This window comes from Podarcis bocagei (assembly GCF_964188305.1).
Source record: "Podarcis bocagei genome assembly, chromosome: 7".
Taxonomy (NCBI): Eukaryota; Metazoa; Chordata; class Lepidosauria; order Squamata; family Lacertidae; genus Podarcis; species Podarcis bocagei.
This window is the reverse complement of record NC_138132.1, coordinates 75,925,497-75,948,194: the sequence shown is the minus strand read 5'-3', so window position 1 is coordinate 75,948,194 and position 22,698 is coordinate 75,925,497. Positions and strand designations below refer to the sequence as shown.

Genomic DNA, 22,698 nt, shown 5'->3' with positions numbered 1-22,698 from the left:
GTCTTCTTAGTAGGGTGACTCCCAGGAACTCTAGCAATTATTGATTGCGGATAATAGAAGGCTTGTATGTCCCCCCACCCCACCCCCACCCTGGGTCAGTTCAGCAATGCACATTGGCATGTAAATAGGTTATTCACCCAACATTACTTTTTGATAGAAAAATGACCACGGAATGCTTTGATTTTGGACCTTCTCTTGTTCCTATGCTCACAATGAAATCAATAGTCTCATTGCAGTGCAAAAACTCCCCCCCCCAGCTTTATTTATAATTTAACTCTCCTCTTTTCTCCCCATCCCCACTCCTTAACAACACCATTGCATTTTCAGACACAAACTTTCTGATAAACTGCTATTTGTTTTCAAAAAGTGAAGTAACTAAAATAATGTACACTGAAAATAATGTACACTGGATGCATACCATAGACATCACACTTGATTAGTGGGACTTTGAGGTTAAATGGCCATTGGACAGTGTGGTATAGCAGTACAAGAGTAGCCTTGTACTGGGGAGACATTGGCTGAAATCCGTACTCACCCTAGAGCTAACTAGGATAACTTGGGCCAGGCTATCTATCAGCCAAACCTACCTTATAGGACTGTGAGGATAACATGGGAAGAAATCTAGGCATGAGCCAAGCTAGACCCTGTGTTTGTCATCTGAGGTCCTTTTCTCCATGCACCCCTATTCTGAGGGCTTTTTCAGTTGTGCTTATGGAGTGCTCTCCCCAGGGAGCCACGCCTGGAACAATTATTGCCTGTTTTTAGGCACCAGCCAAAAACATTTTTATTTATTCAGGCTTTGGCTTTTAATTTGGGGGATAATGTCCATGGCCTCTTTTTATTGTTCGTTCTTTTAGTGGTGTGGGTTGAATCTGTCCTTTTTTATATAAAATTATATATAGGTATTTTAGGTTCTTGTTTTATTGTGGTCCTTACATTTAGTTTTAATGTTTCTTGTTCTTACATTGTAAGTTGCCTTGAAGCACTTTCGTGTAAAAAGCAATGAAATAATGATGATGATGATGATGTCCTCTTGAGCTCTGTCGAATGCAGTTAGTAACAGGAACAGTGGTGACCATTCAGCAAAATAGCATAGTTACACCTGTCTTTACTATCCACTGGGTGTGAAGGAGATGCAACAGGGATACCTGAAGCCACTGTTAACTGAATGGCTCAGACTGAAAAAGGCAGATCTGTCTGCAAGTTCAAGGGAGCCCGCAAGGGTCAGTTTTCAGTCAACTACCTGGGATGCTACAGCCAAAAACAGGTGTAGCTTGGTGTGTAAAATGGAAGGCTCCAGAGCTGAGTGCTGTTTAGCTCTGAGGCCCAGTCTTCAGATTTTAGTTATGTGTCTTGAGGCGCAGGTTATTCATTCGCAATGGGAAGCTGAGGGAGAAGGGTGAAAGAAACACTGTTCATTCTCGGAGACTTTCTTCTCCATGTCTGTTTTTCAAGTGCAAGGGGGCAAAGGGCAGGGTCAGGGGAGAAGCCACCCAACTAATATGGGGCAACCATTCTCCCCAAGCCAACTTTAGCCCTACCAGTCATGTAAGGTGTGCAGATGTTCAGAGCAATTTTCTGCAGGCCTAGATAGTGAATAACATAAACCCTTGCACAGAAATTGAGCCTCTAGGAGTGAGGTGAGGTCAGATACAAGTCGTCCCCTGGCAGGAAAGGCATTTATCTCTCCTCTTAGCAACTGTCTGTGCCTCTCAAAGGAGAGATCTCTTCTTTGCTTACTGCTGCCATGCACAATGAGGGTGGGTGGGTGGGAGTGAGGGATGGATGGATGGATAGATAGATAGATGATAGATAGATATACAGATAGATAAGGAAAGCCGTTTAATAGAGTCTGGGACAAAAGCAGGGGGGAAGCCTTCATTGCTACAGAGCAAAACCCCTTTTGGTAACCACGAAGGTGACTTTTGCCTCTCTTCCTTTCTGAAGCTGTTTACCCCACGCTTGATTTGAAGCCCCCAGAGCAAGGATGAAGCCGCCAGGGTCTCCCGTCCTCCTCCAAACAGTTATTCTTTAACTTCGGGAAGGCCCTTGCCCTCTGTTGTTTGCCTGACTGGCGTGCCAAAGGAGACAGCAAACGGTGCGGCTGTTTATCTGCCCGTCAGTCAATAACACAGCATCCCATGCCCCCAGAGGTCACCAAAGGGGACTGGCACCTTTAACCCATGGAGCTCAGCTCCCTCTTTGCTCTCCTTAGCGATTCACCCGGCTGTCAGTAATTCAGGCAACTGGTTTATTCAGCTGAGATCTCCCGATTTCAAAAGATAATCTGGGAATAATTGGGACTTAAGGAACTGGTGGGAATCTTGATTTTCTCTGCTGTGCTGCCATTCACCACACACGGGTGGACATCTTATTCCGTTCTAATTTGGTGGGCTTACTGAATCAAGATGGCCGTGATTCTGCTTTGAGTGCAAACTTGCCAGTCACAGGGCAGGATTGAGAGCTGTGAAACTAGTTACGATAGCTCAAGGAGGTGTGGGAAGGGCTGCATGTAGGCGTGGGCCCATATATTTAAAGCACCATTATAACAATTAAAAAGTTATTGCTTCCCCCAAAGGATTGTGGGAACTGTAAAGGGTGCCAACCGCCTATTTCGCTCACAGAACTGCAGCTCTCAGAGTTTCCCGGGAAGAGGGAGAACTACAAAACATAGCAGTTTGTGACACGGCTCCCTTCTCACTTAAAAACAGAATTCATATTGGTGAAGGCTGGGTTCCGATTGCTCCCTTTTTGCCTGACAGAAGTGCAGCACTTTAACAGCTCACATGGCTGATGTCTCTTTGAGGGTTCCTCCATAGGCAGAAAAGTCTGAGGATCATCAGTGCAAGGGGGGAATTATTATTATTTTTCATAATAGTGAAGAAAAGGTCCAGCAAGTTCTGCACTTATATAGGTTTGTGGGTTTTTGTTTTTTTGCTAGATATAGCCTGATTTGAAATATTAAGATTATTTGGAAGGCTGCCACCTCAGGCAAAAAAAAAAGGGGGGGGGTCTGTGGAATTTTGAGTGAGTTTCAGTGAAACTAGCAAAGTTCTTCAGGGCTAAGGATTTTCTGGTTACTGGGTATGGGGTGTACTTTGGATCTTTTCACCTCAGGCACCAAAATGTTTAGGGCTGGTCTTACCCTCAAACATGCAGGCTGGTATTTTCCTTGCCTTCCCTTCTTTGGTCATTGAACAACATGAAGTTACAGGCCTTTGTAGATCTGAACATTTTCATTACTTTGGCAGCATTAGGTTGTTGTTTTTTTAACTTCACCAAATATGGCCGGGTGGTAACAAATTAACACCTTTTGTGTTTTAAAGTTCAAAAGGTCTTTTCTGTTCTCTCTGCCTCCTGAAAAGCTCCGGGGCACATTACCAGCACACCGTCCCCAAAAGTTTAATATGAGAGAGAAACGTGGCCCACACTCTGAACACTGCACCCTTGACACGCCTAAGGAGAGGCAAATGCTCCTCTCTCTTTTGTTGCTGCAAAACATCCAGCCAAGAGGCGTCTCCGAAATTACAAGCCTTTCCATCATCAACTCCTAAAGTGAAAATCTCCCCATCTTTGATTTATTCCATTCTTTCCCCCTCCTTCCGCTTTAAGCGATGAAGTGATGCCCGTGGGTTTGGAGAAACCCATCTTAATAGAGTGCTGGAAATTATAAGTCAATGGGGCGATGGGCTTAAACAAAGGGAGCCCCTGAACAGGACAAATTAAACAACACCTGAATTGATGAACAAACTGGTTATTGCACAGATTCATTCTCCCTAGGCCCACCCCGTTTAAAAAAGTCCTTTTCTTCCTGCTTTCCCCCTCCTTTTACCGCCTGAGAGTCAGTCCTAATGAATAAGGTGCAATTGGAGTTTAATGGGCCGCGTCGGAGGGGCCTACCATCTGATCGCCGTGGCAACCGATCCTTTCTCAAGATTTTTTAAACAGTCTGAAATGTGCTTTTATTGTCTGCTTAAAATGTGTCATGTGAGCCCCAATGGTGGTGGGCGCTTGTATGTATCAATTTGTTTCTGTCTTCTAGGCAGCCCTTCGTGTGGGCTATGAATATATGTTGGGGGGTGGGGAGGGGGGCTCACCCAGGCACAGAGAGAATGGGCCCAGCTGATTTGGGATCCAGGGATACCAAGCACCACTATGCTTTGGAATGGTGACATATGGTCCCAATCTGACCTAAGCCGTAGCCTTTAATAGCTAAACTCGTACCTCTGCACAAGGGCCAGGCATTGTCCTTTTCTTTTAATTGCCATCTATTCATCCCATGGCCAAGTAAACTTTTCCATACCTCCTTTCTTTTTTTAAAAAGAGAGAGAGAGCGGGTGGGGCGGGGGCTAAGCATCAAATGTTGACCACTGAAAGAGCATGGTGGAGTGGGGATGTTGAAAGAAAGAAAGAAATAACAAAATCCACCAGCTCTTTGTGTTTGCTTTCTACTTGGTTCAAGAGACTTAACAGAAGGGGTAAGGTCACCTCTGAACCACACATCTGAAGCACATGGCTTCCCCTAGAAGCATCATGGGAACTGTAGTTTGTTATGTAGTTTTCTCTGCAAGAAAAATGCAATCAGCTTGGTGACACCCGTATTTGCTAGGCAAGAGGGCAGAACACTTGTGAGAACATCAGCTTCTTTGCATGTCAATTATATAAAGTTCCTGACATTTGTTAAGGAAACCGCTTTGCTGGACCATAGCTCCTGTCCCAACTAGCTGTTCCAATAACATGTTGGAGACTTCAGTTAACTAGCAGTTCCCAAGATTCTTTAGGGGAATCTATGTGCTTCAAATATATGGCATGGATGTATTCTGAAAAACAAATTGATAGAGCAAGTGGTCTGTTCTGTGGCGTTCTTGTGGGCAATGACAAACTAGTTGCCACTCTGGCCCAGTCATATGAAAATATTAAGGTTGGGTTTCTAAATGTGATTTCTGCCAGCATCCTTTAACTTGCAAACTATTGCCTTCCAGTGGTTAGAAAAATAGAAAGCTGTGCTATACTAAGGCTGCAAACATACAAAAACAAGTATGTCTTTCCCAAAGAATCCTGGGAACTGTAGTTTGCTTCTCACAAAGCTATGATTCCCAGTACCCTGCACAAACTTCCATTCTCTTGGTTCTTTGCAGGAATTCATGTGCTTTCTATTTTCCTAACCACCCAGCATCTCCAGGTAGGGCTGGGAAATGCATCTACTGTATCTGAAACCCTAGAAAGCTACTACCAGTCTGTGTAGACAATACTGAGATGCTGGGGACTGATTAGCAGGTATGTCAGTTCAATTCCTATTGGTAAATGCAAATGGTTGTACCACACATTCACATATCTAGAATAGTATCTTTCACAGAGGAAAGGTTTTAGCTCAGAGGTCCCAGGTAGTGCTGGGAATTTCCTTGTCTGGAAAATCCTGGAGAGCCATTGCCAGCCATAGAATCATAGAATCCAAAACTTCATCAAAATTTGTTTGTCTGAGTTTGTCACTTTCAGTGTACAGACACAAGCTTGGCCTGGACGGTCTTCCTGTTATATACCTGCTGGGATTGACAAGGCATCTGACCCTCACCTGAATCTCATAGCTCTCCTGACAGGTGATTTGGTCTGCAGCCACAGTGTGGAAATAAAAGATGAGATTGCCCACCAAATACCAGGCACTCTACTATTCAAATTAGGCTCCAGTGTTTTTCTTACAATCCCCTTCTCAATGAATTAATCAATTTTAATCCAGCATGTAAATTCTCAAAACTTTCTTATTTGTTAATTCAAGCAAGTAAACTACTGCTCTCACTTCATTACAAACAGTATTTCTACCTGCAACACACTTGAGCAAACCTGCTCCTCAATTATTCAACTAGAAGGGTTACTGTTAACTATTACTGCTGCTATTCTGGGCTTCTGCTGCACCAGGGTTTACACCAGTGTAATAGAGTTGTAATTCAAATGCAGGCAGCAACAGCTGTCGAGACATAGCAGCACCGACAGCCACTCCCATAGTACCTTTCAAAATTCTGCCATTCCCTACCAACCACAGTGATGCACATTGATGAGGCACATTCGCCCGACAGGGAAGGCACCAATTGAGAAGTGCCACAACCATGATGACGTGACCTTGCATGGTTCACACCCCTTGACACATAATTTACCAACCTGCTGCCAGGCACTGCCCACAATTTTTCTCCTTAGGAGGCTGTGTGCGGCTAAAAAGCTTCTTATTTTCTTCTTCTTTGGTGATCACTCATAGCAGAGTAAGATTGTCTTCCATGAACACAGTCTCAACAGTGAGTCCGTAAGTGACTGTGGAGGCCAATTCTGGATCCATACATCCTTCCACAATAGGGACATAGGTTTCCAGACGGGACCTGATCACGGTGAAGGTTTGCCAAGTGTGCCTTCCTTTCAGCACATTTCTCCCTTTCATCCCGAGTTTGAGCATCTTCAAAGTCCATGAAACCTTTAGTAAAGGCTGTTCTCCAATTGGAGCGCTTGCAGGACAGTGTTTCCCAACGGTCTTTGTTTATACTACATTTTTTTTATTTGCCTTGCGAGAGTCTTTAAACCTCTTATGTTGACCACCAGCATTACACTTTCCATTTTTAAGTTTGGAATAGAGTAGTTGCTTTGGAAGACGATAATCAGGCATCCCCACAACATGACCAGTTGAATGAAGTTGATGTTGAAGAATCATTGCTTTGATAATGGTGATCTTTGCTTCTTCCAGTACACTGGCATTAGCTCGCCTGTCTTCCCAAGTGATGTGTAATTTTTTTCAGAGACACTGTTGATGGAATCTTTTGAAGGGTTGGAGATGGTGTTTATAATTGGTCCATGTTTCACAAGCGTACAGTAAGGTTGGTAGTACAATAGCTTTGTAAACAAGCATTTTTATTTCCCTGTGAATGTCCAGGTCTCCAAACACTCTGCCCTTCAATCAGGAGAAAGTTGCACTTGTAGAGCTCAGGCGATGCTGGATTTCGGCATTAACGTCAACCCTTGTGGAAAGACCGCTGCCCAGGTTCAGGATAAGTGATTGACATTTTTCAGCGTTACATACACCGTTAAGTTGGATTTGTGGCACTGCAGAGGATAGCCATCATGGCTAGTAGTCATCATTAGTTTTATCTTCCATGCTTGTAAGTGCTAAATTCAGATCTGCGTAATCAACAGCTGGGAAAGTCTACCTGCAGATGCATTCTTAGATTTCAGATTCACCACGTACCATTTCCAAAATTTGCATGCCTGGTCTTTGTTAATCTGTTCCCATGCTCGGTTTCTTTCTCTTTTTTATTTTTTAACTTTCCCACGAGTAGACTAGGTAGGTGTCTATGGCAGTAAAAGATAATCAGATTTGCATGGGATTGGATTTTGCCTTCTGCGCCTCAGAGGCAAATTTCCCCTGCCAGAGCTTTTATTGCAGCTACTTGCATCTGAAAGCAATTGCTGTAATCTGACTGCTGAGAAGGTTTGAGGAGGGGGCTGCTGTTGGGATGATCGGATAAGGAAAGCAAGGGGTTTTTTTTAACAAAGAGGGGGGAGATAGGAGGGTACCTGGAGCTGTTGCTACTTAACGAATGCCAGTGATATTTTCTGCATAGGCCAGGCAGATTATTATTTTAGAGCAGGCACCACGTCCCAATGTCTCTACAGAATGAATTGACAGCAGGCCAAGGAAGAAAAGCAAATGCTGGAAGTGACGTCAATACACTCGTCAAACTTCTTGACCTTTATCATGCTCGGGCGCTTCAAAGCTGCTCCTCACTGTCTTTCCCTCATTAGCTAATTACAAGGACTGTTTTCCCTGGTATCCTTTCCAAGCAATCAAACGAGCACAGTCTATAAACTAGGAAGGGAAATGACTTTCCTTCTGGATCTGAGGATGGCTCACAACACAGGGTCTGTCTTCCTGCATAATCAGTTTTATGGCACACTGCAAATGTGCATTTGCTCCTCATTGCTGCCCAGTCTGCATGTCTTTACTCCAAGGCTACACACCTTTTGGAAATCTAGCCCATTTCCCAAAGCTCCAAAAGAAACTGTGCGATGTTTTTAGCCTCAGGAAATGTTATTCTCCTTACCCTTAGAACCTTCCCTGATATCTACAAATGCAGTGTAGAAAGTGGTTTCAGAAATGACTTGGGTGCTTATTTTGATTTTTTTTCTATCATCTGTGGCAAGTACCACAACTCTGTCCTTATAACCTTTGGCACCATACACACCTTACATTAGCTCTGTGAGGGGGCAAACTACAATTCCCAGGTTTCTATTTTGTTTGCGCAGAGGTGGGGATTTACTTTAATTGTATGCAGCCAAAGGGGTTGTATCCAATGATAGAGCTACTCAGAGTAGATCCACTGAAGTTAAGAGACAGGACTTAACATACCGTAGGTCCATTAATTTCAACGATTCTATTCTGGATAGACCTTAATTGGACTCGGCTCACACATTACAGCAAGGCAAACTGTGGGTTAGCATGAATAAACAAACATGTGCTCCTGTGTGGAATTGAGGAATTTGTGAGAGTTTTAAAATGGCTGCTAATATGTTTATCCCAATCTGACCATTTTTGTTCTAGCAAGCTATTTCCCTTCCTTTGTGGCAGATTTTGTGTGAGAAATATAAGGTTGAATCCGACAAAGGGTATGTTTATATCAGTGGTTTAAAACCCAGCAAGGTCATTCCCCCCGCTGCATTGCAAGCTGCATTTGCTTGGTGTTGTTCACATCAGAGAGGGCGGTAGGGATGTCTTTACCTGATACACATGACCTTTCCTGTTTCCCCTCTCCTGCAACCCCCTGGAACTTGTATTCATAAAGTCAGTGGTCTCGAATGCACACACCATTCTTAACTATGAAGTGAATGCAGCTTAAGTTTTCTAGTGGGATTGAAGCTGGTTTGAGGGGGGGAAACCATGTATCAAACAGCGGTATTTGTTACAAAATGACAGGATCAACATGGATTGGAGCTAACATGTGCACACAGCTTCAAAAACTAGCAGTGGGAGAGCACTGGTTGTGGAGTAAGTGATAACTGGAACCTTAAGTCGTAGTGAGAGTAGAACCAATGCGATCAATGGGTTTAAGTTAGTCACGGTTGATGTTTAAGCCTACTTATTTCAGTAGGTCCATTCTGAGTATGACTGAACTCACATTCAGCCCATAGTACTGTGAATTACAGGATCGGATCCGCAACTACCCTAAGGCTGCGTTGCAACTGCAGAGCCAGTGTGGCACAGTCAAGAGTGTTGGGCTTGGGAGACCAGGGTTCAAATCCTCCCACAGCCATGAAACTCACTGGGTGACCTCGGGCCAGTCACAGTCCCTTGGCCTAACCTACCTCACAGGGTTGTTGTGAGGATAAAATTGGGGATAAGAGAATCACACATGGCACCTTGAGCTACATGGAGGAAAGGTGGGATGCAAATGTAACAAAGAAAGAATAACCCTATAACTAATTTACCTGGGAACAAGTCCTGCTGAGCTCAACGGGGCTGACTTCTGAGTAGACACGGAGTAGACACTGTGAAAGCTGAAGAGACTTTTGGCCTAGAGATGTTTTTCACAGTGATCCCTCTTGACCCACGTTGACCCGTTTCCTCATTTCTCCTCAGGGTTTTCCAACTTGCGCAGGCCTCGGACACCAGCGTCTGTTTCCCTGCTGTTTTCCACGCACAGATTAAATAAATGGATGTTCTTAAACAGCTGCCCTTTCCACACCGTGTCACCGACCCTTTCTGAAAGCCATTTAACCAAGCGGCTCCACGGCGGCTTCTGTGCTTCGGCCGTGTCAGAGGAGCTCAAACGCTGCGGACAAATCGTCAGTGCAACCATAGGACAAGAGAGGGCATTTTCGACCAGGCCCGGACAATACAAGCTCTGACAAGGATGGTGCTGGGGAGGAGTGCGCAGCTGAGGTATCAGGGCTCATTTGCCGGAGAGTCGCTCAGCACCGTCAAGACCACCCCACGGCATGCCCACGGCCGTTCTGGCAATGCAGAAGCTCCCCCTTCCAGAGGAGAAAGTCACTTTGGGAAAGAGATGACAGCCTCGCTGCCACACATGGCGTTTCGTCTCTTGGCGACCTCTCTCGTCAGCTCAGCTCAGCTTAAAAGCATGGTGGGTTTCTGTGGTGTGTGCGTGTGAGCGCATGCATCTTGAAATGCGCAATTTGCTCGCTCTGGGTTCTGAACTCTGCCGAATTGCACTCTTTCCCTCACCAAATCTTGCTATAAAGATGGGAAAGAAGAGGCGCCTCTGTTTTCCTGAGGAACGGAATAGCATAATGGCAGGTTAGGAACGATGCCTGGTTCGAGTTTTACCTCACTTGCAAATTTTTTACTTCAGATTTTACTTCCAGTCTAGGTGGTCTTTCTCTCTCTGTGCCTTGATTATAGTTAACAGCACTGGCTTAATTTGCAGGCTCCTCACAAGGGTTCTTGAGGTAATTTGTGGGCACGTACATTTGAAAATGCTCAATTTGCTCGCTCTAGGTTCCGAACATTGCTGAATCACACGCTCAGCAAAATTGGGAACAAGAGGCTTCGATACTTTTCTGAGGAATAGTATAGCATAATGGCAGGTTAGAAATTCTGCCTGGTTCAAGTTTTACCTCTGTCACAAATTTTACCTCAGATTTGGCCTCAGCCTAGACAACCTCTCTCTGCCTTGATTATAGTAACAGCAGTGATGTGGCCTACAGGGTTATTGTGGTAATTAGTCCCCAAACATTCTGTAACATAGGTTGGGTGCATGCTATACATTTAAAGCACATTTCACCTTCCCCAAATAATTCTGGGAACTGTTGCTTGTTAACGATACTGGGAATTGTAGCTCTGTGTTATGGGGGTGTTATTGGTTTCTTTCTGTTTTTGTTCGTGTTTTTATTATGTACCGGTATTTTGTGTTCTCATTTTGTATTTTTATGTTGTGAACTGCCCTGTGATCTTCAGATAAAGGGCGGTATAATAATAATAATAATAATAATAATAATAATAATAATAATGATGATGATGATGATGATGATAAAATGGATGACACTATTTGAATGATCAACAATAATAACTTGAGCATTCAGAACACTATACGTGTTACATATCCATTCATCCAGTTGTGCTCTCTGAGGTCTTTTTTTTCTGTCAGGGCCTTTGAGCCTGAAAACAACTTTGAGACAGGCAGATGTTCAACAGGTGAAACAGCCTCAGCACTTAACACCATCCTGCTTGAAAGGGCTGCATCTATTGAACTGTCACAAAACCGTTAAAGGTACAGGAGCTAAGCCATAAAACACACCCAAATAGAAGATGCTGAATTAATTTATAGAATTTAATTCTTCGCAAATTGTATCCCCCACCCTCCGGGTTAAATTTTCATACTTCCAAGCTCTACATTTTGAAAGCAGCTCTACCCCACCCCCTCCACCCCACCTCCATTCTCCAGGGGTATCTGTTAGTGAGCTTAACAGTTTCAAGATCTGGCAGATTAAAACAAGGAAATCCCAGGATGAAATTTGATACAAACAGTCTTTTGTTTCAGATGTTAAAAGAAAGAGGGCTCCCCCTCTCCCTGTTCTGCCATGGGAAAGGGCCCTGCCAGCATGTCCCTGGAAGTCATAGCTCATCTTGTTTGACAGGAGTTGAACGACCTAGCGAAATTCAAGCAGGAAACGTTGAAGAAATATTTGCAGCTTCTTAAGGAGGCAGGCCTGTGCACAGTTAGGCTGGCTGAAAGTGCATTGATTTCAGTGGACTTAGATGTGCTTAACTTTGCACAGGATTGGGCTGTTTTGGCTTGTTAGGAATTCACCATGGCAGGAACAGGGAAAGGTCAGTGTCAAATCCTGCCTGCTGCCCCTCTGCATTTGCAGAGAAGGTAGTCGTCAAAGTATCAAAGCTTGAGCTGCAGAGCCAGCACTTTTGTAAGGCTAAAAGCTGGAAGACCCACACCTTATTATTTCCAAGCTCAAACCACCACGACAAATTAAGGGGCCCTGCAGGCGGGTGCTTTCCTTCCTGTGGGTGTACGCTATTTATTGCTTTATTTACTTAATGGAATTTGTATATTGCTTAATCATTAAAAGTGCCTCTAAGCGGTTTACATGGGATAAAATATGAATTAAATTTATCCATAAAGGTCTGCGGTAAAAAAAAGTTAAATCTAAAAAACACACTTTAGAAATAAAATCAGCAGTTAAAAAACACACGTAAGAAAATAAAAGTACATACAGTGGTACATCGGGTTAAGAACTTAATTCGTTCCAGAGGTCCATTCTTAACCTGAAACTGTTCTTAACCTGAAGCACCACTTTAGCTAATGGGGCCTCCTGCTGCCCCCATGCCACTGCCGCACGATTTCTGTTCTCATCATGTTCTCAACCCAAGGTACTATTTCTGGGTTAGCGGAGTCTGTAACCTGAAGCGTCTGTAACCTGAGGTACCACTGTACATAACTGGGTAGGCTGGCCTAAATGAAAAAAACCACAGCTCATTCGGTGACCATGGGCCAGTCATTGCCTCTTAACTTAACATACCTCACAGGTTTGTTGTGGGGTGAGGGTTAAACAAGGAGGGAAAGAGCTTCTTGGAGAGAGAAAGGTCAGATATAAATGCAATAAAATCAATAAAAATATGCTTATCAAATCGGGTCTCTCCTCCTCCAAACATTCACTGAAAATTTTTTATCTTAACCAGAAGTCTAAACTTATAAAGAGATGGGGCCAGATGTACCGGTACCTTAATAGGAAGGAAGTTTCACATCTGTGGAGCCACTACTGTATCTCATCCTGTGTGGGGACCCCCAAGAGGGTGCCACCTGCAGATTTTAAAGTATGGGCAGGACAATGTGGAAGAAGGTGGTCTTCCATATGTGCAAACTATCTCTTCCCCACTTTTTTGTTTTGTTTTAAAAAATCATCTTCTGACATCTTCCCCAGAATGCTCTTAATACTACTTTGACATTGATGACGCCCCCTACAAAGAATCCTGGGAACTGTAGCTTGTTAAGGTTGCTGGGAATTGTAGCACTGTGATGAATAAAAAGCTCCCATGATCCTTTGAGGGAAAGATGTGGCTTTTAAAGTGGTACTGTATAAGAATACTTTAAATGTACGGCGTGGTTGTGACCCGTTGGAAGGTATGCCATGAGAACTGAAAATAAAGTAATAGGAATAACCTCTCCCTGTCGCATTTTTCTTCTTCTCTCCCACAGAAAGCCTTTTTGAACCAAAGCAGCAGCTGCAGCAGCAATTCTTCCAATAAGTGAACTCACTGTCACTTCAAAGAGGAAAGGCTTGGGAAGGGTTCCCCACCACCACCACTTTTTGCTTCACCTCTTCATCGCAAGCAGTATGACATGGTACAAATTGCTTCTGGGAAGACAAGGTAAGAAGGTATTCTGAGAGGGTGGGTCATGAATGAGGCACCAAGATCCAGAGGGGTGTGCTGGATTCACCCCAGATAAATGCTTCAGTTCTGATTTTATTTTATTTTATTACTAGTCTTGCATTGTTGATGTTTAGATTGTCTCATGATTTTGTGATGGCATGTCTCCAGACTGACACTGTTTCTTTACAAGGGATTAAAACACATACTGGAACTTTGTTGTTTAACGTGCCACCCAAGCACAAGAAATCCAAATAAATAAAGCAAGCAAGCAAGGAAGCAAGCAAGCAAGCTGTTTGCAGTTTGGAAAGTGACAGGAAAATGCATTGGAATTTGTGGGGTGAATGAATGACTAATAGGAAGACATATAAACACACTGCAAGAAAATTGGAATGAACGCTCATTGCTGTATAACTTCCCTGTGTGCAAATCAGAAAGCATGCTCAATAAAGACTGGATATAGTCTAAACCTCCACGTAAGCTTTATGCCAGCAAATCAGGGATGAATGCTTAATGAGCAGGGTGTGTAGCTGGCGTGGTAGTCAGAGCATTGGACCAGGATTAGAGGAATGGTGGAGGATTTCCCCTTCAAGTAACAGTTCTTCAACTTTGCTCCCAACTGCCCGCCCGCCCACTATATGCTGCAGAATCTGCTTTCCCTTCTGATCCACTTGCCTGAGCCACATGTCAAAATAAAAAAATTCCTTCCAGTAGCACCTTAAAGACCAACTAAGTTAGTTGGTCTTTAAGGTGCTACTGGAAGGATTTTTTTTTATTTTGACTATGGCAGACCAACACGGCTACCTATCTGTAACTGAGCCACATGGTTCAGCATGGTTCATTATACAGCTGGCCTTGACTCTTATTGCAGAAACCTTAATAAATGTACAAGGAGCCCTACAGTACATGTTTGAAAACAATAGACCATCTTAGTCCAGGTGAGATTATTGGTCCACCTAGCTCAGTGTTGTCTGCTCATGCTGGCAGCTCTTCTCAAGGGCCTGCTACCTGGTCTTTTATTTAACTGTAAATGTCAGGGATTGAACCTGGGATTTTTGCATGCCGAGGGACATAGGGAGCTTTCTTATCAGACCCTTGGCTCATCTGTCTACACTGACTGGCAGCAGTTTTCCACAGCTTCAGGCAGGGGACATTCCTAGCTCTACCTGGAGTTGCTGGGGATTAAAACTGATACCTTATGCATGCAAAGCAGCTGCTGCACCACTGAGCTATGGCCCTTGCCTTAAGATGCAGAAACATAGGATGCTACTTTATAGCGAGTCAGACCAGTAGCTCAGTTTGTCTACCTGGGACCTTCTGCAGGCAAAGCAGATGTTCTACCACTGAGCTGTGGCCTTTCCTGCAAGTAGATGATCTACTATTAAACTATTGCTCAGGGTACTTTGGGCAAGGATACATTTGGTTTCTGTGGTGCCCCTGCAACTGAAAAGCACTGCAATAGCCATTGTGTCTGCCACCTCTGATATATTGCTTTTCTCCCTTGATGGTGCAGCGGCAGAGGAATTAAGCTGTTGTGTTGTTCCCTGCCCACTCCCACCCACTGCCACTGGCAAGCACCAGTCAACTCAACAGGCAATAACCCAATGCACCCTCCATTCGGATCTGCTGAAAAAACGACAACTGTATTAAACTTGGCATCCTTTTACGGATATGGTTCCCATTCCTTGGCTCCTGTCCCCTTTCACAACAAACGCCCCAAAGCAGCTTTCGACATTCTGTCCAAATGGCTGATGATGCTAAGTGGAGAGGAGAAGAGAGGAAATGGAGAGGAGGTTTAGAGGAAGGGAGGAGGGAACAGACAAAAAAAAATCAGGGTTTGGAAGACGACTCAAGGGCAGCCAGCGATGGGCATGAGAAGGCCTGTCAGCGCCGATCCTCTCCGGGAAGAGCAAACGGAAGTTGACATCACATTATCATGTTTAATGTATTCGAATTAAGGAGGTCCTTGACAGATCTGTTTCTAATGCGTGTGGGCAGGAATACAGAGTGGGGTTACCCAATTCATAGAGATATAGGGCTGTCACCAATGCTAGCCCTTCTCAGTGTAGACCCACTGATGTTAATTGTCCCAAGTTAAGCCTAACCCTGGGGATTACTTTCAGTGGGTCTACTCTGAGAAGAACGGACATTGGCAACATGTTTGACAGTGGAACGGAGGTCCTCGCAAAGTGGAGGTTTTTGAACAGAGGTTGGATGGCCATCTGTTGGGGGTACTTCAGTTGAGATTCCTGCATTGCAGGGATTGGACTAGATGACCCTTGGGGTCCCTTCCAACTCTACATTCCAGCTTCTGGGTTCTGATTCCCAGTTTACTGTGGTTTGTATCCAGCATTAGTGCCACTGAAATGATGGACATGACTAGCTTACGTCCATTAATTTCAGTGGACTGACTCTGAGCAGGAATAACGTTGGGGGGGAAGCCCCTTATTTACTTTGATTTTTAGGCTGAGCAGTAACGAAAATTTCCCAGGATGGCTTACAATAAACGTTAAAGCCATCAATAAAACAATAAAATCACAAGATCTAACAGCATAAAGCTAGCAACAGGGTAAAATCAGTATTGCACACTCACACAACAGCACTGGCAGTTTCACAGATGTGAAATTGTTGTTGGCTTGTAGCTGGGGCAGATGAAGGCATCCAGTTGGGCTGCTGCAGATGCACCATGGCGTTTCTTCCCTCTGTGCTCCTCCCAGCAGCCATTCCTCCTCTGTCTCCAGGCACTGTGGTCATCTGCAAGGCATTCCCACATGGCGGGGTTGATATTACCAGCCTTTATGTCTTGCTTGCAGACATCTTTGTAACGCAGAGCTGTTCTGCCAACAGGGCTAGTGCCTGAAAACTTCAGTAAATATTTGTAATCACTAACCTGTGTGTGTGTAAAGTCGTGTGCGTGGTGCCAAACTGGGTCTTCCCCTGGGTGAAATAAAGCCTCGTTTTGCCCCTGCTGTCTGGGGACAGCATTCCATTGTAACTACTGAAAAGACCCCTTTCCCTTGCAGACACCTAAGGAGAATATGTTCTGTATTACAAAAATAATTTTGCATGGAGCTTCTTTAGGGATTATACAGTTAACTTGTTGAACCTGCTATGTGCAAGGATCAGTTTGGAAGGTGGTAGAATAATTGAGGATGGGATTGACGCTCTGCAGACCCCTTAACGTCCTTGAACTTGTGGATTGGGAGTCAGGTAGCTTCAAGCTATAGCTGCCTAATGACCTGTTTAAGAGGAACTGCCAGAATGTCCTTAGTTGATAGGGAGTGTTTTAAGGGGTGTGCTGTGACACCACCCAGGACACATCATTTGGCAGGAGCACCTGAGCAAGGGCCTTGGGTCTCAAGTTCTGGCTATGTATATGTGGAAGGAGGAAATTATATTATGTGTTTGTGGGTATGTATCCCAACCAGTCCCACATCCTGTTCTTATAGTGGCCAACCAAGTGCTCAAAAGCACTTGTGCAACTCTCCCTGCTTGTGATTCCCAGTTACAGCCTCTTGACAGTGAAGCTGGAACATATCCATTCATGCATAGTAACCATTAATTGCCTTCTCCTCTAGGAATTAATCAAATCCTCCTTTAAAGCCATCCAAAGAGAGTATGATGAGTAAGAACATAAGAAAAGCTATCCTGGATCAGGCCAGTCTAGTCTCAAGCAAGGGACGTGGGTGGTGATGTGGTCTAAACCACTGAGCCTCTTGGGTTTGCTGATCAGAAGGTCAGTGGTTCAAATCCCTGCAATGGGGTGAGCTCCTCTTGCTTTGTCCGAGCTCCTGCCAACCTACCAGTTCAAAAGCATGCCAGTGCAAGTAGATAAATAGGTACCACTGCAGAAGGAAGGTAAACGGTGTTTCCATGCACTCTGGCTTCTGTCACGGTGTCCCGTTGCGCCAGAAGCAGTTTAGTCATGCTGGCCACATGACCCAGAAAGCTGTCTGTGGACAAACACCAGCTCCCTCGGCCTGAAAGCAAGATGAGTGGCGCAACTCCATAATTGCCTTTGACTGGACTTAACTGTCCAGGGGTCCTTTACCTTTTACCTTACCTAGTCTCAAGCAGGACCCAAGCAGAAGGCCACTCTCTTCTCCTGCGGTTTCCAGCAATTGGTATTCAGAAGCATGACAGAGGCAGAGCATAGCTATTGTGACTAGTAGTCATCAATAGCCCTCTCCTCCATGAATTTGCCTAATATTTTAAAGCCATCCAAGTTGGTGGCCATCACTGCCTCCCATAGTAGCAAATTCTGTAATTTAACTACAGGCGACGACCGATTAACATGCATCTGTAAGACAAAGCGTTGAACCCAAAGCGTAGAAGTGACCCCAAAGTCACAAAATATGTCACTAAAACAGGCCAAGGCATGCTTATATGCACTCCGACGATGCACGTAGGGGCCAGGAGTGGAACGCCCACACAAAATGGTCATCAGCTGTATGCGTTGCATGAAGAAGGACTTTCTTTTATCTGTCGGGAACCTTCCAACATTCAGCATCATTGGAAGCCCCTGAGTTCTAGTGTTATGAGAGAGGGAAGAAAAAACTTTTCTCTATGCACTGTCTCCATGCCACGCATAATTTTTTAAAAAACTACTATCATGTCACTTTTACTATTATTAAACTTATAAATTGCCTTCTATACAATCGCTCCAAGGTGATGTACAATAAAAACAGCAAAGAAAACAGTTAAGGGCACACACAAAACAGCAGGCGTATTTAAAAGCAAAACAAGAACAAGACAAAGTGTACATCTGTGACATAGAGACCTATTCATCTAGATGCAAAAGCCCGTCAGAACAAAAAAAAATGTCTTCCAATTGTTTCCATAAAGTGCAAATATTGGGCACCTGTTATATCTTAGCAGGAATGCTATCCTACAGAACAGGCACAGACAAACTAAAAGCCCTGGTCTCAAGTTACTTCAGATCGGACTTCTGAGATCTTTGGAACTTGTGGGAGAAAATTTCCCACAGACTACAGCGCATAAGGGATAAAGTTGTGTATTCTGTCAGTATGACATACAAAGGTAGAATGAGGTACTGGGTAAACAACTAATCAAGGTTGTGTTTGTGTAGGCACGTGCAGACATGTTTCTAGTCCTTAAGGTTTCAGGGATAGAATTGTACTACAGACTTTCAGGGGCAGAGGAGGCTGTCAGTGAGTGAACGTATGAAAATACAGATCTGCTTTGTAAAAACTAATAGTATTTCTCCATGTTAACTGTCTGTTGTCTACTTCAAGGGTGGAGAAACCTTTTGAGCCTGAAGGACACATGCCCTCTTGGGCAACCTCCTGGGGTTACATAGCCAGATGTAAAAGTGGGCAGAGCAATGGATGTTACTCTTGCTTTTATATAGCAGATTACATTCCATCCATGAAAAATTCAGGGGTTTCCAAAACACACAAACAGCTTACATTTCTCCATCCTAATTCCAAGCAAGATGCATTTCACAGTTCGAGGACCTATTTCAGTCAGTCAAAACCACTCAAAGAGGATGTGGCTTGTGGAATTGGGGTGCAGTCTGAGGAGAGTCCCAAGAGTCAAACAGAAATGCCTGGAGGGCCGCATTTGGAAATACCTCTGCAGTTATCCTTCCCTGATGTGTACTCTGACTGGCAGCAGCTCCCCAGGGTATCAGGCAGAGGTATTTCCTCATCACCTGCTTTCTGATCCTTTTAAAATAGGGATGGCAGGGATCGAACCAGTGACTTATCTACACTCAAAGCAGGTGCTTTTATTACTCAGCTGCGACATCTCCACTATGATTAGAGCAAATGCAGTAGGCGCAACAATGCAAATTCTTATTTGCATATTGTGCACAGGTTGTGGAATTCTGCTTTACCTGGTGCAAAAATTAGGTGATCTTGCTGCAGAACCTGCAGCGGCAAACTAAAAGCCGAGCACATTTATATAGCTAAAGAAAGCACAGAGCATGGGTTTTCATCTGTGCCGGGTCAAAGTTCACCACAGTGGCACTGCTCATACAGGTAAAGCTGGTAGAACAGCCATCTTCTCAAACCTGCACCGTTTGCCTGAAGTACCTCACATCACCTTACCTCTCACATCCTAAGGCTAAAGGCTGCGGGGGCCAGAATTATAAGCAGAGGGGATGGGGAGGGACCTTCTAAGTGGGAAGGACAGCTTTGAAAAAGCTTGGCCTTTAACCTCTGAGCTGTTAGCTTGCACGGAGCAACCTCTGCTCTTTAGTCTTCATTTGAGTGGAAGGTATATCTTAAGATACAGAATTAACTGCTGCTAGAGCTTTTGTTGTGCAATTGCACAACAAAACTCTTTAGGTTCCTTCTAACTCTACAGTTCTATAATTCTACGATACGCAGCAAAATTGTGCTTTGTAAAATAGAAGTGCCTGCATGGTAAATATCCAAAATATTGCAGGGAGATCTAACCAGTGCCATGTCTACTTTGGCTAAGGTGGTCATGTATACTACTTCAACAGAGGACAGGGGGCTTTTTAATATTATGGTCCAAGGGGATAACAGGGCCTTGAAGTTGCCCAAAAATGGTTTAGCATCTAGACAGTTGTCTGAGCTGTCTGAGCAGGAAGTAAAAAGACCACCAGGTTAGTCTTTCCCACTGTGGTGAAATAGAAAGCTCAGTGGGAGAACACATGCTTTGAACAGGAGTGGGCAACTTGCAGTGCTATCCAGATGTTTATTAGACTACAACTCCCATCAGCACTAGCCAATGAGATCAGTGGTCAGGGATGGTGGGAGTTGCAGTCCGGCAGCATATGGAAGGCCACAGCTTCTGCATTCCCAGACTAAGGGCTTCTGGGACCTAGAAGTGCCATCCAGAAAGGAGGCTCATGCTGTATCTCTGCATGAATGGGTGTTCTGCCTGATATTAAGACTGATTTAAAGGGGGACGGGGAAATGGGGCAGCTTCCTGTGTTACTGTTTAAATGATAGCAATTATTTTTAAATTTGTTTCTATACATATAAATTAGCATATGCAGATCTGTGCCTTCTTTTGTATTTTTGCCTTTCTTTTTTGGGCAATGTGATGTTTAAGTGACCACCCTAAAAGTGTCTCCAGGGGCACTTTTCCCTGCTGTGTTAGGCTAAAAGGACATATGATGTGACTCAGTATAAGGCAACTCCAAGTATTGGTAAGGTTTAAGGAGTGTTCTACTATGTTTAGGCCCTCAGTCCCATCCTTTAGAGATATTGGATGGCATTAAGTTTTACCCAGAATAGAACATGACTAGGTTTAGGTCCGAAGACAGAAGTGCCTGGCGTGCTCTGGTCCATGGGGCCACGAAGAGTCGGACACGACTAAACGACTAAACAACAACAAAGGTTTAGGTCCATTAATTTCAGTGCACCTACACTGAGAAAAACTTAGCCGAAAACAACCAAACAAACAAACAAACAAACAAAAAAACTATTCTTATGTTCTTAAAAAGTAGGATCAATCAGAGAAATTCATAGAGGATAAGGCTATCAATTGTCTACTAGCTATTATACCTATGTTCCATCTGCCTCCGCTGTCAGAGGCAGTATGCCTCCCAATGCCAGTTGCTGATTATTGCAAATAGGGAGAGAGATATTGTGCTCTAGTTCTGCTTAAAGGTTTTCTATTGGGGCATCTGGCTGGCCACTGTCAGAATAGGACAGCTGGACCAGAAGGGCCATTGGCTTAATTCAGAAAGGCTCTTCTTACATTCTTAATAAAAACAGCCTGGTTTACAAGGCAAATTCCTGCCCCACTGCTACCCCAAACCAAACAAACCCAGAAAACCCAAAATTGGCCCAGTAGCCTGTCCAAATGCACGAAGTTATGCAGGCTCCTTTCTTCCACCTTCCTTACTTCATAATGTCCCTACCACAAACCCTCTGGCTTACCTCCCTCCCTCTCTTCTCCCCCCCCCCTTCCTGACGCAGCAAGTTGGGAGAGGTTATGGCGGCCTGCCGGCAGCGCGCAGCTGTTGTAATGACACGAACAACCCACCGCAGGCGAGTTTCCAGTGAGGCAAGCGGCATGCGTGCGGGCTGGGCGGGCTGACACTTTTCCCATGCATTGTGCCCTGTGTCACCGAGGAGGTGGGCCCCTCCCAGTCTGACAGCCCAAACCGGATACCTTCAGTGACTGAAATAATAGGCCTGGTGGTGGGAAAAAGGAGGCCGAGAAACCTCGAGGGAGGAATTAAGTGATGAATAACTTTCCCCCCACAGCTACGTTCCAGAAACATGCCTGAGCCTGCGGCCGGCCTGCCAGTTGACTGCCCTTCCTCCTCCTCCTCCCTCAACACCCTCCGCTGCCCTTGTGGGAGAAAAACCCTGTCTGGATTCCATCAGTGAAATAATTGGGATGGTTTAGGGAGGAAACAAAGCAGCAACTCAGGGCCTCCCGCAGGCTCGCGGGAGTGCCAAGCCCCTGGAAAGCTCACAAGCACAGGGGCGTAAGAGGAGCCCTGCAGCTGGACCAGGCCAAAGGCCCATCTAGTCCGGCCTCCGGTTCTCACAGGGGCCAGCCAGGTGCCCCAATGGGAAGCCCATTGCAAGAGCAGGTTCCCCCCACTTGTGAATGCCAGCAACTGGTATTCAGAGGCACACTGCCTCTGACAGCGGAGGTAGAACGTAGCCATTGTGGTTAGGAGCCACTGATAGCTCCTTACCCTCAGTGAATCTGTCTAATCCTCTTTTAAAGCCATCCAAAGTTGGCGCTGCCACTGCCTCTGGAAGAGCAAATTTCATGTGCTGTGTGAAGAAGTCATTTCTTTTTTTTTTCTGCCCTGGAATATTCCAACACCAAGTTTCATTTGAGGATCCCCAAGTTCCAGTGTTAGATGAGAGAGGGAGAAAATCATTTTTTCTCTGTCCATTTTCTCTATACTTGGCACCTCTATCATGTGTCCTTATGCAGGGCGTGAGGGCAACATCCCTTCCCCCTATTGCCTGATACTGGTATCAAGCCTCAGAGGATATACTGCCTTGGAACATGGGTGTTCCATTTAGCTGTGCTGCATCTCATAGCTGTTGGATTTGTCTAACCAAGTTCAAGGGGCCTTTGTGCAATGGTAGAGCACCTGCTTTGCATCACACCAGTCCCAGGTTTGGTCCCTGCTAACTCCAGTATAAGCAGGCAATGGAGAAGAGCTTCTCTTGGAACCCTGGAGAGCTATTGCCAGAGTACACAACACAGGAATACTCCACTACGTAGAAAAATAGCCTTGCTTGGTCAAAGGCAATTTGTCTTTATTTTTTGAGCAGTCTAAGCTTGTGGCTGCCGCCGCCACCACCACATGTTGTGGCCATGCATTCTGTAGGTTTAATTACACAATTCTG

At 44.7% G+C, this 22,698-nt stretch overlaps 1 protein-coding gene and 1 long non-coding RNA gene across 2 annotated transcripts in view; one reads left to right on the top strand and one right to left on the bottom strand.

Moving 5' to 3' along the window:
- Positions 1–9,567, bottom strand: part of PERM1 (PPARGC1 and ESRR induced regulator, muscle 1) — a 74,310-nt gene extending 64,743 nt beyond the window's left edge. The window contains exon 1 of the mRNA XM_081201522.1: positions 9,460–9,567. The gene's annotated coding sequence lies outside the window, so the exon portion shown is untranslated. The remainder of the gene's footprint in view (positions 1–9,459) is intronic.
- LOC308591176 overlaps positions 1–22,698 on the top strand; it is a 230,257-nt gene that overhangs the window by 6,030 nt on the left and 201,529 nt on the right. Inside the window, exons 4-6 of the long non-coding RNA XR_014010026.1 lie at positions 6,911–7,136; positions 9,611–10,288; positions 13,203–13,375. This is a non-coding gene — a long non-coding RNA (uncharacterized lncRNA). The remainder of the gene's footprint in view (positions 1–6,910; positions 7,137–9,610; positions 10,289–13,202; positions 13,376–22,698) is intronic.